We start from the raw sequence: 15,669 nt of genomic DNA, 5'->3' as shown, positions 1-15,669 counted from the left end.
GATGAAAGACCTAAAAGTGGGACAGAGAAGGATTTTTTTTCATTTTTAAAAAAAAAGAAAAAACCTGCAGTTGTAAAAACAGAGTGGGACTCCCTCCAACCCCACAGTGCCGCCTCTCCTTCTCAGCGCAATTCTGTTATTAAAAGCTACAGAAAGGAAAAGGTCGTCTCACAGAGGGAGAGACCAGGCAGGCCTGCCGAGCTGCTCGGAGCTGCACCAGAGCAGAGGGGTAATTGATACGTAATTGAGAATAAGATCTGAAGCCCTTTAATTAACTACGAGAGAACTGCAGTGTGCATTTAGCAAATGTGTCTACAGCTACTAGAGTTTCTTCGCAGCCGATGCATAAGGCAATCACCGAGCATCTGCATCTTCTTCGAAACATCACGGTCCGCTGGACAAATGATCAGCTCGTTTTAAAAGCGAGAGGAGAACCTTTTACAAGAAGATCACAGTAAATGAGACCTTTTAAAAGGAGAACCCATTAAGAGTGGGACCTTTTAGACGGAGAAAACCTTTTAAATCAGACCTTTGCTAAAGCAGCTAATGGGATTATAGGGCTCTGTGTGAGGTGGGCAAATTTAATAATCAGAGCCATTAAAATGTGTTGTGTGAGAAAAGCATTCATCATGCTTCGCTAGAATGGCGGCATGGTATCGTTTCATCGTCTCGCGGATCACCGGAGGCGTAAGCTAACGACAAAAGTGGCTGTCCCTTGTTTCTGAAAAGATTTCGCAGAAAAGACGGGAGGTGGGGGAAAAAGAAGTGTAACTTGGACACGGTGCTTGTGGACAGTCAATAAAACAAACTGTGAGGTCAGGCAACCTTTTACCATGAAAAGAGCAAACAGAGGCCATTTAAATAAAAGAAACCTCATCTCTAGTTCAGAAGGTCTAAACAAGGTGATTAGGATGACTCTAGGTGGTTTTAGAAAAAAAAAATTAGTGAAAAGTTGTAAAAACAAAAACAAGAAGTGCATAATTTCCCTAGAAGCAGCAGGCAAGTTGAGGAAATGCCAGTTTTAATAATACAGAGGTCATGTGCTACACTTGGCAGCGCGTTCTAAAACCCAGAGCACGCTTCGCGATTCAGGGCTAATCGCTAATCCGACAGCTTGCGGTAGTAAAAGTAAGATCTGGAATATATCATTCGGTTGCGTTTAAAAAAAGACTCCCATTTGGAAGCGGCTGCTCTCATTTTATGTGAACTCTGATTCAGCAGGGGGAAAACCAAAGTGAGAATTTCTTCTGTTTTTTTTTTTTTTTTAGGGAATTCTCAAAATGGTGCGAAAAGCACTTCAGGGAAATATCCCACTGCTCTGCACTCGGCAGCACACCGTAGCCCTTTATCTATTTATCACTAACTGTGTGCAGGACGCCGAAACCGTGCTCACACAGATCCTGTGCAATGCGTAAATACGTTTATGGGAATATAAGCATGCAAATCAAATCATATTCCCCGGAGGGAAAAAAGGATCCTCCAGCCCCTCTCTGGCATGCACGTCGTGATATAATCTGCAGAGCAACGGGAACAGCAGACCTCCCACTGTACCCAAACCATCTGTGACCCCTGGACCACAACGCTGCACAGAAGCACGTTCCCTGGAGTGTGCGCTTCTGCAAGCAGACGCTGTCCTCTCCAGCTCGGCTCTGGGTCACTCTGATCTGTTACTTTGAAAAGAATGTACAGCCGGGCTAACACATGCAGTGAGTCGTTCTATCAGAAAGTTATGAAATATGAAGGGGAAAGAAAAAGAAACGCTTTTAAAAGAGCCGGTATGTGTGCTAAAAAAAACGGTAAGCTTGCCAGCCAGGGGTAGCACGAATCTGTGACATGTATGAATATTATCGTGCCCATGCATGCCTGCTTGCCCACACACTATCCCTATACAATTCAGCCACGGAGGGACAGCTCATCTTACTCCTTTCCGGAAAAGCACCCACTATAAATGTCTGTGTGTTTGTATGCCTGTGTGTGTGTTTTTGTTACCCCAAGCACAATCTGATAAGCTGATAAGCTGATAAAATCTTATCAGCATCATGATAATGTTTATGTGATGAAGAGATGCGATTATGTTCCAACCGAAAAAAGAAAAAAAATTTTTAACAGATTGAAATTAAATGCAAAATTTCCACTCAAATAAAATATGTATGTTGAACAAATTTTAATAATGCTTCGAAAAAAATTAGGTTTAAAGTTAAATAGAATCAAATACACATACAAACTTAATTTCTTTTAGTAAAATTGCATGATATTGATATCCACATGCTACACAATGTACTATATATGTACTACTCACTCACTCATCTATACCGCCTAATCCTGTATACAGGGTTGTGAGAGGCCTGAAGTCTATCCCAGGAAACTTAGGGCATGTTTGTGGGGTACAGCCTGGACAGGGTGCAAATCTATTGTAGAGCACACTCACATCCACACTCATTCACAAACTATGGGCAATTCGGGAATGCCAATTTGCCTAATCTGCATGCCTTTGGACTGTGGAAGGAAACCGGTGTACCCAGAGGAAACCCACCGAGAACAGGGGGAACATGCAAATTCTATGCACACAGAGGCGGGAATCAAACTAATCGCTGGTAGGAGGCATTTATTAGATAAAAAAAAAAAAACAAGCAATACAGTACACATGCTCGTACCATTACACCTCCCGCTACTAAATGCCAACCTCTATGCATTTTCATGCACTTTATGACTAGAGAACTATATTACACATTATCACTCCAAAACTATCCAAAGAGTCTACAGTATGAAGCAATCAATATATAAGTCCGGAACAACTGACAGATGTAGAGGAATTATTAGTACTATCTGATATTAACTGACATTAAGTGGCATTAATAGCACTCTCACTTTAATTATAGTGACACTAGCCAATCATGGGTGTCTATGAGGTCATGCAAGCAGAAGTGGGCGAATACTGTTTTCTTCTAAGCGTGTCACATCAGCCCTAAAGTTGTGCAAGCAACCGTTTAAAACAATGCGCTCACCTGGACATTGGGACACAATATGGTAATTCAATTTATTAAATAATAACATCATCGAACCGTTCACAACAGCTAGCTACAATAATTGATACTATCGAAAGAGTTTAGTTCTTTCCTTATTGTGGTGATCAGGTACTTTTTTCTTTTTTTTTTACCAGAAAAATACCAGAAAAACACTTCACATAAGCGTAATGGTAATTATAATAAGAATGTGATTAAAAACACTTTGCACTCCAGCATGGTGGAGTCTGTTGTGGGATAAACTGGAGTGTGTGTGTTTACATGTTTTACAGTAATCACAGGGTGCTTGGGGGAGAAAAGCTGCTGCTTGTGTAGAGAACACATAATACACGACGATACTTTTCTAGCATCTAAATCCTAAGCAGAAAACATACTCAATATTTTCTAAGGTATAATGCAGCTAGGCTACATGCTAGCTAGCCTACAAGCTGCCTGGCTAAATATTAGCTAACAAGTCTGCTCTACTGTTAGCTAGCTACTGTAGAATCATCCTGACTGGGACAACAGACATGTGTAAATTCCTCACAGCTACACTTGTCTTCTTAGAATGAGAAAAACTCAAAAGACACGATATAGGTGACATGCTAAGAAAAAATAAAGAAATACTCTGAAGCAATCTATTGGCAGCATGATGGCTTAGTGGTTAGCACGGTTCTCATGCACCTCCATATCTTGGGTCTGTGTGCATGGAGTTTGCAGCCCCCCATCCCCCTTGCTTGGTGGGTTTCCTCTGGGTTCTCTGGTTTCCTCCCACAGTCCAAAAACATTGGACAAATTACCCATAGTGTTTGAATGAGCATGTGACCGTTGACTGGAGGTCCTACCATGGTTGTACAAAATGAGAATAAATACAATAGTCACCAGTGACTACAAAGGTTCCTAGATGGATGGAAGTGATCTACTGTATTTCTATAAAAGTTTTCCCTCTTGCTAACACACTAAAATCACCACGAAACCCAACACCAAATCAGCACCCCTACTTCCCCTGGCCCATCAAATATCAATATACGATACTTCAGCACCATAACAGTTCTCACTAGTTTAACTAGCAAATGCTAAAATAGTCCAGTGTGGTGCTCTTATGATGTCCAGAGAGCAGTGGTTTTATTTTACTACAGTCTGTACGGGTGTGCAGAAAGAGTCAGTGGTCCTCTATGCCAACACAGCAGCCGCTTTATCACATCTGTTTTACTTACAGTATACACGTCTTCATTGTGTGTGTGTGTGTGTGTGTGTGTGTGTGTGTGTGTGTGTGTGTGTGTGTGCTCTCTGCATTTTTGTGACTGCTTTAGTCAGACAGGCTCAGAAAAAGAGACTCCCCACATATGAGTCTAGCCCTGTCAAGGTCAGGTGTGAATAGATGCGAGCAGTCTTTGTGCAGCGTATGAGGGTATAAACTTGTGCAGAAGTGGATTTTCCTACAAACTCTTTATTCAAAAATATATTTTCCTATTACTAAAACAGAGAAAGAAATGTCATTATGTTCGAGAGATTTTTGATATCTAATAATTAAGTGTTATATAGAAGTAAGTGTTAAGAGTTGTATACAGTACTGTACAAGTAAACTACTATATCATTGTGGATACAGTTTATTGTGTTTATTTGGTTGTCGTCCATTCATTTATTTATACTCTCTTCATTCTTAACCTCCAGCCATCCATTTCTTTTTATCAATTAATCTATCATCCATTTACCCAACCACACTATCCTATCTTCCATATATCTATACACCCATCCAATCCCACCCATAACCAACTCCATTTATACTACCCACCTTTCTTTTTTAACCATCACTTATCCTCATCCCCCTTCTTTCTGTCATTACCTTTATATCGTTTATCCATCTATAATATGTTCATCTATCACATGTTTCCACCCCTACTTTCCTCTATCGTTTTCAAATGAACTTATTGGACTGTTTTATAATATATGTGTTTTATTTGTATAGTGCTTTTAGATTTAAGATCCCTTAGATCCTATTTCTGCCCATCCATCTGTTCATCTTCATTCCTATTCTCCATCCATATTTTTGTTCCTATCCTTTATCCATCTATGCTACCTTTATTCCTATCCTATATTCATCCTTTCATTGACACCACCTTAATCCAATCCTACATTCATCATCACTACTATTTTCCATCTGTCCATCCATAAATCTATACACCCATCCAATCTACCATTCACTCTACCTTCTCTAATTGTTTACCCATTGGTCATCATCCCCCTTCTTTCATTTATTACCTATATATTCTCTGTCTATCCATATATTTCCATTCTTATTTTCACCCACCCATTCTTTCATCCATCTGTTGGCCCATCCTTCCTTTCTTTCTTCTAGGCCTGCTTCATTTCTCTAATACTTCCTTTAAATATATTCATCCATACCTCCCTAATATGAATTTATCACAGGTAAGACCAATTTCTCACAACATCCTACCTTTCTTCTATTAATCCATCCTTCCTCTCATCAATACACCCATCAGCCCCTCCACCCATTCAATTAACCATCCTTACAGTACTTTCTCTTTTCTTTCACTTTCATTCATCTATTCAACCATCCAGCTATTCTAACCACATTTCATCATCCGGCATTCTGTCATTCCATCGTTTATTCTCTCTTCCTAGGTTTCATCAGCTATAGATTTTTATTATTATATCCACTCATCATTTCAACTCTATCTTTTACTTTTTTAATCTTGTTTTAGCCATCCTTCCTTTACCTTATTTGTTATTTCTATCTATTCATCCCTTCCTAATTTTGATCAATCTATCTATGCTTTTGCCAGTTTTTATCCACCCTATATTCCTTGCATCTATCTACCCATCCATCTTCCCACCCACCCTCTCTGCATTACTATATCTATCCACCCACCCATCAATCGTTCTTCTTTACCTCCCAACTTATTCTCATTTCATGCCTCTGTCTGTCTGTTCATCCATTCTTCTTTATCTTATTCCTTCTATCTGATCTTCCTTCCATCTATGGCAGTTTGACCATAATTAAATTTTGGGTTACAAATCTGCATATCAGTTATGTACAGTAGCTATCTCTCTCTCTCTCTCTCTCTCTCTCTCTCTCTATCTGTCTCTCTCTCCCCATTCCTAGAATAGTGCATCACGATGTGGTCCAAAGATTAGCCTCATTTATCTGTGTCAGGCCTCATCAGTCCACTTCCTGCTGCTCATTCAACCTGCCTCTCCATCTGAGTGCTGCTGCTACACACTCACCACTGTGGACTCTCTGCATGCTATTTACCAACAAATAACGTTTATCACTGCCAGAAATAAAGCTTTGATTCTCTCAAACAAGTAAAAAGACAACGTTGGAGCTCGTTCGTAATTAAGAAACAAATAAGAAATATCCAGATGCCTAAACAATGGAAACGGTGCATCATGCCTGAGATCGCAGAGGACTTAAAAAATGTGTGAATGTTGATATTTAGGTACCTTCGGCTAGGAAGCACATCCTTGTTTGGAAAGTCTGATGGAAAAAGGAAGAAGCTCCCCAGAGATGTGGAAGACAGGAATGCTGCTCTGGCGGCCTCCCTTCCACGCTCCCAGGGAAGACTTCAGAGAGATGACACGTGGAGAACAGCAGAGGTGGCGACAGAGACTCTCTTTCTAAACACACACTCTTTCTCACTGCACACATGACTTGACCCAGGAGGGGAAATGGAACAGAAATGGGCACTGTTTTAGCTCGGGTCTTATCTCTGCGTGCAGTACGTTAGCCTGTCATCTCTTTACTACTTCTTCCAACTTCAATTTCAGGAAATTACTTTGCAGCAGTGTGTTTGTGAGTAGAACAGCCTGCAGTGACGTCTACGACATGCTCCTGTTTTTAAATAAGTGTGCAAATACCTTGGGGTGAATGAGGTTCTAGCCAGTATGTCATAGAACTAAGAAAGCATGCATAGTAAGGAATGGTTATACTGTAGCAAGCCAAAAATAACAGTTGTAAGGGTGGGTTTCGCTATTCCACAGATTGTTTCTATCAGTGCTGCTTTCCTGTTATTGAATTCCTTTCTCGATGCATATCCTCCTTCACACTGGGCGCAATTGCTGCTCATGACGCCGATGAAGTTTAAGCCACTTGGCACCGGCCTTCTGTGGCACGCCTGCCCATCGTAGCAGTCCTCAACCGGGAGCTTTACATCTTCTCGTCCCTGACTTCCCTCCTCTGCTCCGTCACTCATCAGTTACTAAAGCTTGGAATCCAGCCCTGACCGTGCATTACAGGTAATCCAAAATATAAATCTGGACTATATAGGTATGGTCAAGACTAGGGACGGGAATCACCAGGGACCACCCTATACAATATTATGACAATGCTTAGGTGTTGATTGGTATTTGTATTGAGATTCTATTAGCATCATGATTGTATAAAATCCTATTCAATTACAATTTGTTATAATATATATTTATGAATTTGTCATAACCCCCTTAAAAAATGAGAACATGCTAAGTTTAGGATCAAACCCAGGCCTAAAACAACTAAAGTATAAGAAATAAAATATTTAATTTATTATATATATATCAGGAGTGGATAAATAACTGGCCTGCGTGCCTGGGTGCAGCCAGAAACACTATTCTAATCAGCAATACTATTAACATGAGGGAGTGTTCAAGTCCAACTGGGACTTTTAAGTACACAAAGTTATGACACTGCTGCACTATTGCACATATCCCAGTGATTCACTAGTGCTTGTACATTATTAAGGTAGAAAGTTTTCTCAGTATGCTGAAGCCACCACATCATCGTTACTGCTGAAGTGCTGGCCTCTCAGGAACTCCATCACCAAAGGTTGACTTGAACGCCCCTTGTATTATTCAACCTTGCCATGCATTTCTTGGTACTTTGATTCTATGCATTTTTTAAATAAACACATTTCACCAGCAAACAAGTGCAAAGTTTGGGATTATAATATAATTAAGCCTAAATAATTCTGACTTCAGGCCTTAATTACATCAGATTGTACGAGAATGTACTTGTAATCCGGCAAATACATTTATGATTGTGCACCCCTTCAAACAGTGTGCACTTTATTATGCCTTGTGGTTGAGGAAGGAACAGAGATATTGACAAGGGAGTAATTTGGTCATACTACAAGAATTGTTCGAATGAGCAAGTGAAACACGAGACTGATGGTAAGCCAGCTAAGAATAGAAGGCTGTTTTCAGTCATGTTTTTTTTCTGCTAAGTTCCTCATTACACACAGACTCCATGGTTGCTGGGAGACTTCGTCTGTTCCATCACACTATAGACAGGAGTGTATTGAATGTGAATCAAGACCAGCAGCGAGGATATAACAGGGAGGATTTACACAGTTAAGCAACAGTTACATGCAGTTTACATGTAGCTTCAATAGTCTAGAATGGATCATTGTAACTTGGGGAGAGAGCAGAAATAAATCCATCAAGGAGAATTACAAAACTGTACGGAGATTATTCACAGCTCATAGTCATTAAAACTTTTACCGTGTATAATTACATGCAATTTTTTGTTGTTGTTGTACATACAGGTTTGCACATTGGTGGGCACTAGGGTCCTGAGTACTTTTTGTTTATTTATAACATGTCAGGACTTTTTTTTATCTACCATAAGTTCATGTTAATAAAGGAAAAAGCTTCCATAACTGATGCAGACAACTTCAGCAGAAGCAAGCACATGGCCACTGTTTTTTATGAGAACCAAGGACGGGAACTCTGGACCGCCCAGAGGCCCAAAAACAGCTTTAACAAACTATCAGGGCAAATGGACCAGAGTAAAAACAACCCTTCAGGACATAAGCCATCGATTTCCCACTCAGTCATCAGCACTATTCACTATCACAGTGGTTCTGTGTTTCGGTCCTGGAGGACGACTTGCCCTGAGTATTTTAGTGCTTTCTCAGCTCCCAGTACACCTGATTAAACTAATCAACTAATTAACAGCCTAATTTACATGGATGTGGTAGAGCAGGAATAAGGTTGGAAACCACTGCACGATATTATGTACAACATTTTAAATCTCATTAGGATGACTCCTGTTCAGAAATATATCTATTTGTACATATGATGCATCTATGTCTCATTCCACCATATACATGTCCAGGATTCCGTGCAAAAGGCTGATTATCCACCATAACCCTGATCTAAAATAGAAACCGAACATAAACGCAAGAATGACACGTTGCTGATTCACATGTGCACAATTCATACGAGAATTTCCTCCGATATCTGGTATGCGCTTGCTCTCGGGTTTCCATACAGTATGTGCAGCTTAGATCCTTGAACTCCAATTACCAACTTTTGTACATTGTTGCATTCCAAATTAAAAGCACAGATGGAATCCGTGCACAAAGTCACCACTGGGAGCTGCGAGGAAGAAGAATGGCCTGCATGCCGACATCCACTCGGTGAAGAAAGGAATGTTTTTCATCTCGACATCAAAAACCTCTCGTCGGTGCTGTAGTACAAAAGTGGCTTGCGTCTGTGTACTTCACCCATGAAGGGGAGCAGATGAATAAAGCTAGGATGAAAGGCCTGGCTGGAAACAGCTGGAACCAGCAGCATTTTAACTCCAACTCTATCTGGGTAGTTTCTTTCCTTTGCTTATACTTTGTCACCATGACGACTTCCCCTTAAGGTTTTAGTGAAGCATATCAAAGAGCCACGTACGTTTATTCATGTGGCAGACACCCTTATGGAATGTGACTTAAATTTAAGATGCGATGAGCAATTAGGCACTAACTCCTCTTTCTTGGTCCATAATCCCATCATCATGGGCACTGACATGTTTAAAAAGTCCTATTTTCTCAGAATAAGTTGGGTATGTTGGTAGGTACGCCAGTGCCTAGTCCAGGTCTCTCACTAATTTGGTCTTGGCTGATTGCCACCCAACAGCCAGCCCTCTCCTATCAAACGGGTGTAAGGGGTACGTATGCATCCTCAATGACTTTTATCGTGCATTCACATACGGCGAAATTGATTTGTTTCGTGCCCAGGAACGATTGCTCCTCCTCTCCCCCACTCCCCTATATTATTTTTGCTCTCTGTTTCCGCGTATACTTGCATATTTACACTCTCCGATACAGCAGGTGGCAGTATCAACCTGATTGTCTTGTGAGGCGACATTAAACACAAGCGAAGAAGAGAACAAGGAAGTTAACCGCAAAGCTATAGCTAATATTATTCATATGTCAGAAAAAAATGTCCAGAGTAATGCTCTTGCACGCCTTCCTACGTATCAGCTATGGCTGTGTAGTTGGAAGGATGAGATTGCCACGTACTAGCGTCATGTCTAAACAGAGTTCTCTTTCCATGCTCAGGTACGATTGGCTTCCATATCTGACGCAATCCGTGCCTGAATATGTCGTGTCGGTGCCCGAGTATGCTGTAAACTTTTCAGCGGACCCGAGCACGGAACGATTGTGTTCTCACTGATCAAAATGAACCAGACTTTGGGGTTCTCAGAGACAGTCCCGGGGCCCTAATGTAAAAACGCCCTTAAAGCCAGAAGCCTCAGAAGACAGCACGTTCCACCCTCTATCACATACATGAATTCAAAGATATGACGGATGGCTGCAGCATTGCTGGTATTCGAAGTAATGTTTTACAGACAGCAGGTATTTTACATGAGGAATAAAACCCAAGTGGCACTTTGATATAGAAAAATAATCAGAGATGTCATGGTATAATGTTCAGGTGGGAATCACCACCTACCACCTGATACATTAATCACAATATGTAGGGGCAAATTCAGTTTGTATTGCAATTCTTTAAGTATTCTGATTTTATAATGCTAATATTAATATAATAATACTAATATTAATATACTATTATTTAATTTCTTTTTTTTACTTTTTGTGACAATTCTAAACAAACTTAGCAAATATTTCGCCCCCTTCAGCACTGGATGCTGTACTGCTTGCCAATGTGTATAGTTTGAAGCGTTCTACAGTACCTGCTGGATTATAGAGGACCAGCAATGTTTTACCATCTCAAGAACAAAATTAATATATATATTTTTTCCGGGTGGCGATAGATAACTTGCCACACAAGAATCACAATACTAACTGAAACATTTTTACCTCCATCTCTAGTATAATGCCACCTTTGAGTCCTGAAGACTTTCCACTGCTGGAACATTCAACCGCTTTTTCTGCTATGTTTACAATGCAAGCAGTCACGCTTTGCTTAAAAATACGATCCATACAAAAGGCATGTAGGAACAGTTGCGATATTGTAAGGTATCCATGTGAACAATTATTGGCGCAAAATTCTTGTTGAGTGATAAAACGCTATTTTAAAAAAGTGCAGTTTGTCTCTTCAGGGACAAATTGCATGGCTTGGCTCGCTCTGCTATTGCACGCCAACCTTTGAGGGAGTGTGTGCTGAGAGCTTGTCTGGATAGGCCTCGATTCACCGTGTGTTCTCGGGAGCAAGGTGAAGCCAGGTTGCTGTTCGTTCCTCCCCTCTGGTGTGTAAACAAATTTCTGGTTCAGCTGGCTCTCTTTGGCCACTGGCTGATCCTGTCCCCGTCAATCACTGCGGCCTTATGTAAGCACTATCTGCAGGTGGAGGTGTGTCCCTCCATATTTCACTGGCACTCGAGCGTGAAAGGTTCGCCTTGCCCGCACCTGTCACTCCCTCTGCACGGTTCAGCAAACCAAGCCCATTAGAACACTTCTAGCACCTTTCAAAAAAAAAAAAGGAGACGCAGATAAAAAGAAAGACTGACAAGAACGGGAACTAAAGGAATCAGTAGCAACAGTTGCATATGCGTCTGTGTGTCTGTGTGTCGTAACTTAAGACAAACACGCTAACACACAAAAGCACTCTTGATTAGACCACACACTGTGTCTTCATTACAACTCATTAACAATTAAACGTAAGCAGTGCCTAGGACAGCCACGCTCTCGGCTCACCGTATTGTAACACACACACAAATGCCTTACGCAACTAAAAAAACAAAGAAATAAATGTGCTTGTAGAATTTGAATCAAAATATTACACAACAAAGCAGATTTAAAAGAAGAAGCACATACAACATGTGCTTACATACCAGCATCATGAACAAGGTTGCACAACTGTCTTTTGTATTAGACCGTATGAATGATTTGCAGAATTGAGAACAAGGTAAATACTGAAAGTGACAAGGATTAAAAAAAAAAATAAAAATGGCTCTGAGCCAATCTATTTCATTCTTTTGGATCATGTCAATGTCCTTGTGTATTGTGGGGGAAAAAATGAAAAAGCTAGGATTGATACTACAAATGTACTGTATGTGCAGCATATTTTTTTCCTTTTTTCCATTCACAAACCTATGAGAATCAGCAGATATCCTTATACTGAATAAACATAGACCATCTTATATCACTTAAGCAACTGCAAATATATAAAAGGTGGGCGTGCGCACTAGTTTAGACAAAATACAAGCTTAACTTATGTGAGTTTACATCCCAGGTCACAAGATCCATCAGTACACAAGTCTTTCATCAGAATGCAATGACTCTCTTTGGCACGTCTTCTGATTTTTGACTGTTACCATGGACACACACTCAGGAAACAATAATATTGACCCACAAGAGTCATGTGAATCCTTAGATTCTAGTCAAATCCTAAGAGTAAAGCTAAAGTAGAATAAAGAAGATGTTTGCATTAAATGATGCAATTAGTCAGTATGTTCATAGCATGCGTAAAATAAATAAGTGGACCAGGACTACAGGTCTTCACTTGATACTGTCATGGATGCAGCGGGACAGCGCTGAACTACACTTCCCAGCACCTGTCAATTAGCTGAACTTCATGTGCTTGAACATAGTTCCTGTTTTGTTTTGAGTGTGTGTTGTTTCACGATGGTTATTAAAGAGGATCTGCATCTACTGGAGCTCTGCTTTATAAGCCTGAGAGACACCAGTCCAACAGACAGCATCTAATCAGTGGATACTCCAGTACTCCTCCATAGAACAGTTTTTGGAGCAATTAACCATCCTCTCTTTATAAAAAGGGCTGTAATTAAAATATTTATAAAAGAGAAGCCATCAACGCAACAGAGTGGTATTTATATTTTATATATATATATATATATATATATATATATATATATATATATATATATATATGCAATTTCAGCGACATTGGCAGGCACCAAATGACAAATCACCAATTCGAAAGCAACAAACCCCAGCAATTAGCTCGAATGATTCTTCAGCTGCACAATGCTTCTTTAGTTTCTCCACTCACAAGTTTAGTTCTGCCTGCAATTATTTCCCCCATTTACCATACACCACACAAACATGTAACAATTTGACAACAAAGCTCAGTCTAACAAAAATCAGTCACTGCACATCTGGTGTGTGTGTGACTTTGGGCATGAGGCAGGTTAGACCCTGGACAAAGTTCACACACTATAGGCAATTTGGCAATGCCAATTAGCTTATTCTGCATGTATTTGGACTGTGGAAGGAAACCAGAGCACCCGGAGGAAACCCTCCAAGCACAGGAAGAACATGCAAACTCTATTTACTGACCCGAGGCAAGAACCAAACCCTTGATCATGGAGATGCTAGGCGACAGTGCTAACCACTAAGCCACTGTGCCACCGCCAGAACAACTGATATGACTAAAACGACTAAATGGCAGATCAGTAATCACAACCAGTTCGATCATTTAGTCACCAATCATGCATGAATATTTATTCTTTGTTTTGAACTCACTACTTATTTATAATTACATCTACAATTTGTGTAATCTCCTTTCTACAGCATATTCTTCTGTTTTCTTTTCATTTGTACACTATGTACCATAATTGCTCGTTACTTCTTTCTATAAAAAACTATGTAAAAAAAATTTATTAATAGTATTTCCTTCTTAATGTAGCATGTTTTGACATGCAAAAAGAATATATTGTAATTAATAAAAAAAAAAAACATGCAAATTAGTCAATGACATCTGGAAAGTTGTTGAGACAGCTGTTTTCGTGAGCATGCACTATAACTACTGTCCCCTGAAAAGGTTGTGCGGTACTCCAAGTCACACCAATGACTTGTCCTGCTTGGGTATGTAAGGTAAGGGTTTCCCCTAAAGGACAGCCTGGGAACTATTAAGAGTGGCATGTAATAAAAACAGGTCTTGATTGGACACATGAATCAGTTGCATACTGCAACTTGTTTTTAGATATATAGTGCATTATATATGGTGGCTGTATTAGCAACAGTTCCTGCTGGTTGCTCCAGATGCTCGAACGCCTCCGCAGGAGTCTCTGGAGACTTTTTTTTTTTTTTATTCTGCTCTAGTTGGCAAAACTTAAGGGCAGCTAATGGTTGCACGTCATAACGCACATATGAACTCTTTGGACAAAATGCATTATAGCTGATATATCTGCAATACCTTTTATTATGCACGCATTTATGTAATGTACGTGGTACGAGTTATTATGTAAATGTAAACAGAATGAGGGAGGGAGGGGGGGGGAAGCCTGGCAGCGGTATTAGGGATCCCAGCAGCCCGTTATATAACCGGACCCGATGTGCACCACGGGAACAGACCTCAATGAAGCTGCGCGTCTCTCTCTCTCTTTACACACACACACACTCACACAAACACACAGAGACGTATTTCACAGAGTGCATAAATAAACACGTCATATCATAGTGCATGCATAACTGTTGGAAATGCGATTGAATGTTCTTTGCGTGCGCGCGTGTGTGTGTGTGTGTGTAAGTGTGTGGGTTGTTCCTGCGAGAGATCAGCAGCGCTTACAACTTCCGCGATTGAGTTTTCACGCACAGACAGAAAGTGCAAAAAAAAAGCCACGTCGAAGCACTGACGTTGTAAAAGTAGGTTACTGTAGTGTAGCGTAGTGTAGTGTAGAGTAGAGAGTGTGTGCGCGCGCGCGTGTGTGTGTGTGTGTGTGTGTGCGCGTGCGTGCGTGCGTGCGTGCAGCAGATGAGTGGCGCAGTTCTCCAGCGCTCTCGCTTTAACCTGAGAGCCGGCGCGAGCGCTCCCTCGCCCCGGCTTCCCCGCTCGAGAAACTGTCGCGCGCTGTCTGTCTGTCTAATTAACACTTTTCAATCAGACTGTTTCAGCTTGGACTCGGCGGACAGCCACTGCTCCGGTCCGATCGAGCTGTTTTAATCAGATGACAAAGTAGTACAAGCGCTTTTTTTTTTTTTTTTTTTGGAATAAGTGTTTTGAATGTTGCACACGAATGTCAGTGTGTGATCCCATGCGCCCTTCACGGTTTACGCTGTGTAGTGGGACTTACTGTGTGCCGGATGGGGCAGCGGAAGTGTGCGGCTGTCCGCGCTGCTGCTGCTGTTGCCGGGCTCCCTGCTCCCTGCGCCCGCTTCGCCTCCACTAGCACGTCGGCGTCTGCTGCAGCCGAGCTACTAGCGCTCTCTCTCTCTCTCTCTCTCTCGCTCTGTTCCCACCTCCCGTGTGTGTGTGTGTGTGTGTAAAGGCGTGCGTACGTGCGTGTCTGTGTGTGAATGTGTAACCCAAATATGGAGCACTTGGCCAGCCCCGTTAGCTTAGCACAGGCTAGGCTGTGTCACTCCATTTAAAAAAACAGGATCGCTTTATGATTTTATCACCTTTAGATAACACGAATCCTTTTATGGAAACGTGTTAAAGGGCTGGCACAACTTAATTATCCAAAAGC

At 41.0% G+C, this 15,669-nt stretch overlaps 1 protein-coding gene across 2 annotated transcripts in view; it reads right to left on the bottom strand.

Annotated features, from left to right (window-relative positions):
• atxn1a (ataxin 1a) overlaps positions 1 to 15,417 on the bottom strand; it is a 110,450-nt gene extending 95,033 nt beyond the window's left edge. The window contains exon 1 of one of the 2 annotated variants that reach the window (XM_053491795.1): positions 15,274 to 15,417. The gene's annotated coding sequence lies outside the window, so the exon portion shown is untranslated. Of the gene's footprint in view, positions 1 to 6,470; positions 6,756 to 15,273 lie in introns of those variants that run through there. The other variant, XM_053491797.1, reaches the window with a different exon arrangement.
• Positions 15,418 to 15,669: the final 252 nt, after the last annotated feature.

Source organism: Clarias gariepinus, chromosome 3, assembly GCF_024256425.1.
Source record: "Clarias gariepinus isolate MV-2021 ecotype Netherlands chromosome 3, CGAR_prim_01v2, whole genome shotgun sequence".
NCBI classification, from domain to species: domain Eukaryota; kingdom Metazoa; phylum Chordata; class Actinopteri; order Siluriformes; family Clariidae; genus Clarias; species Clarias gariepinus.
This window is presented reverse-complemented; position numbering and strand designations above follow the sequence as displayed.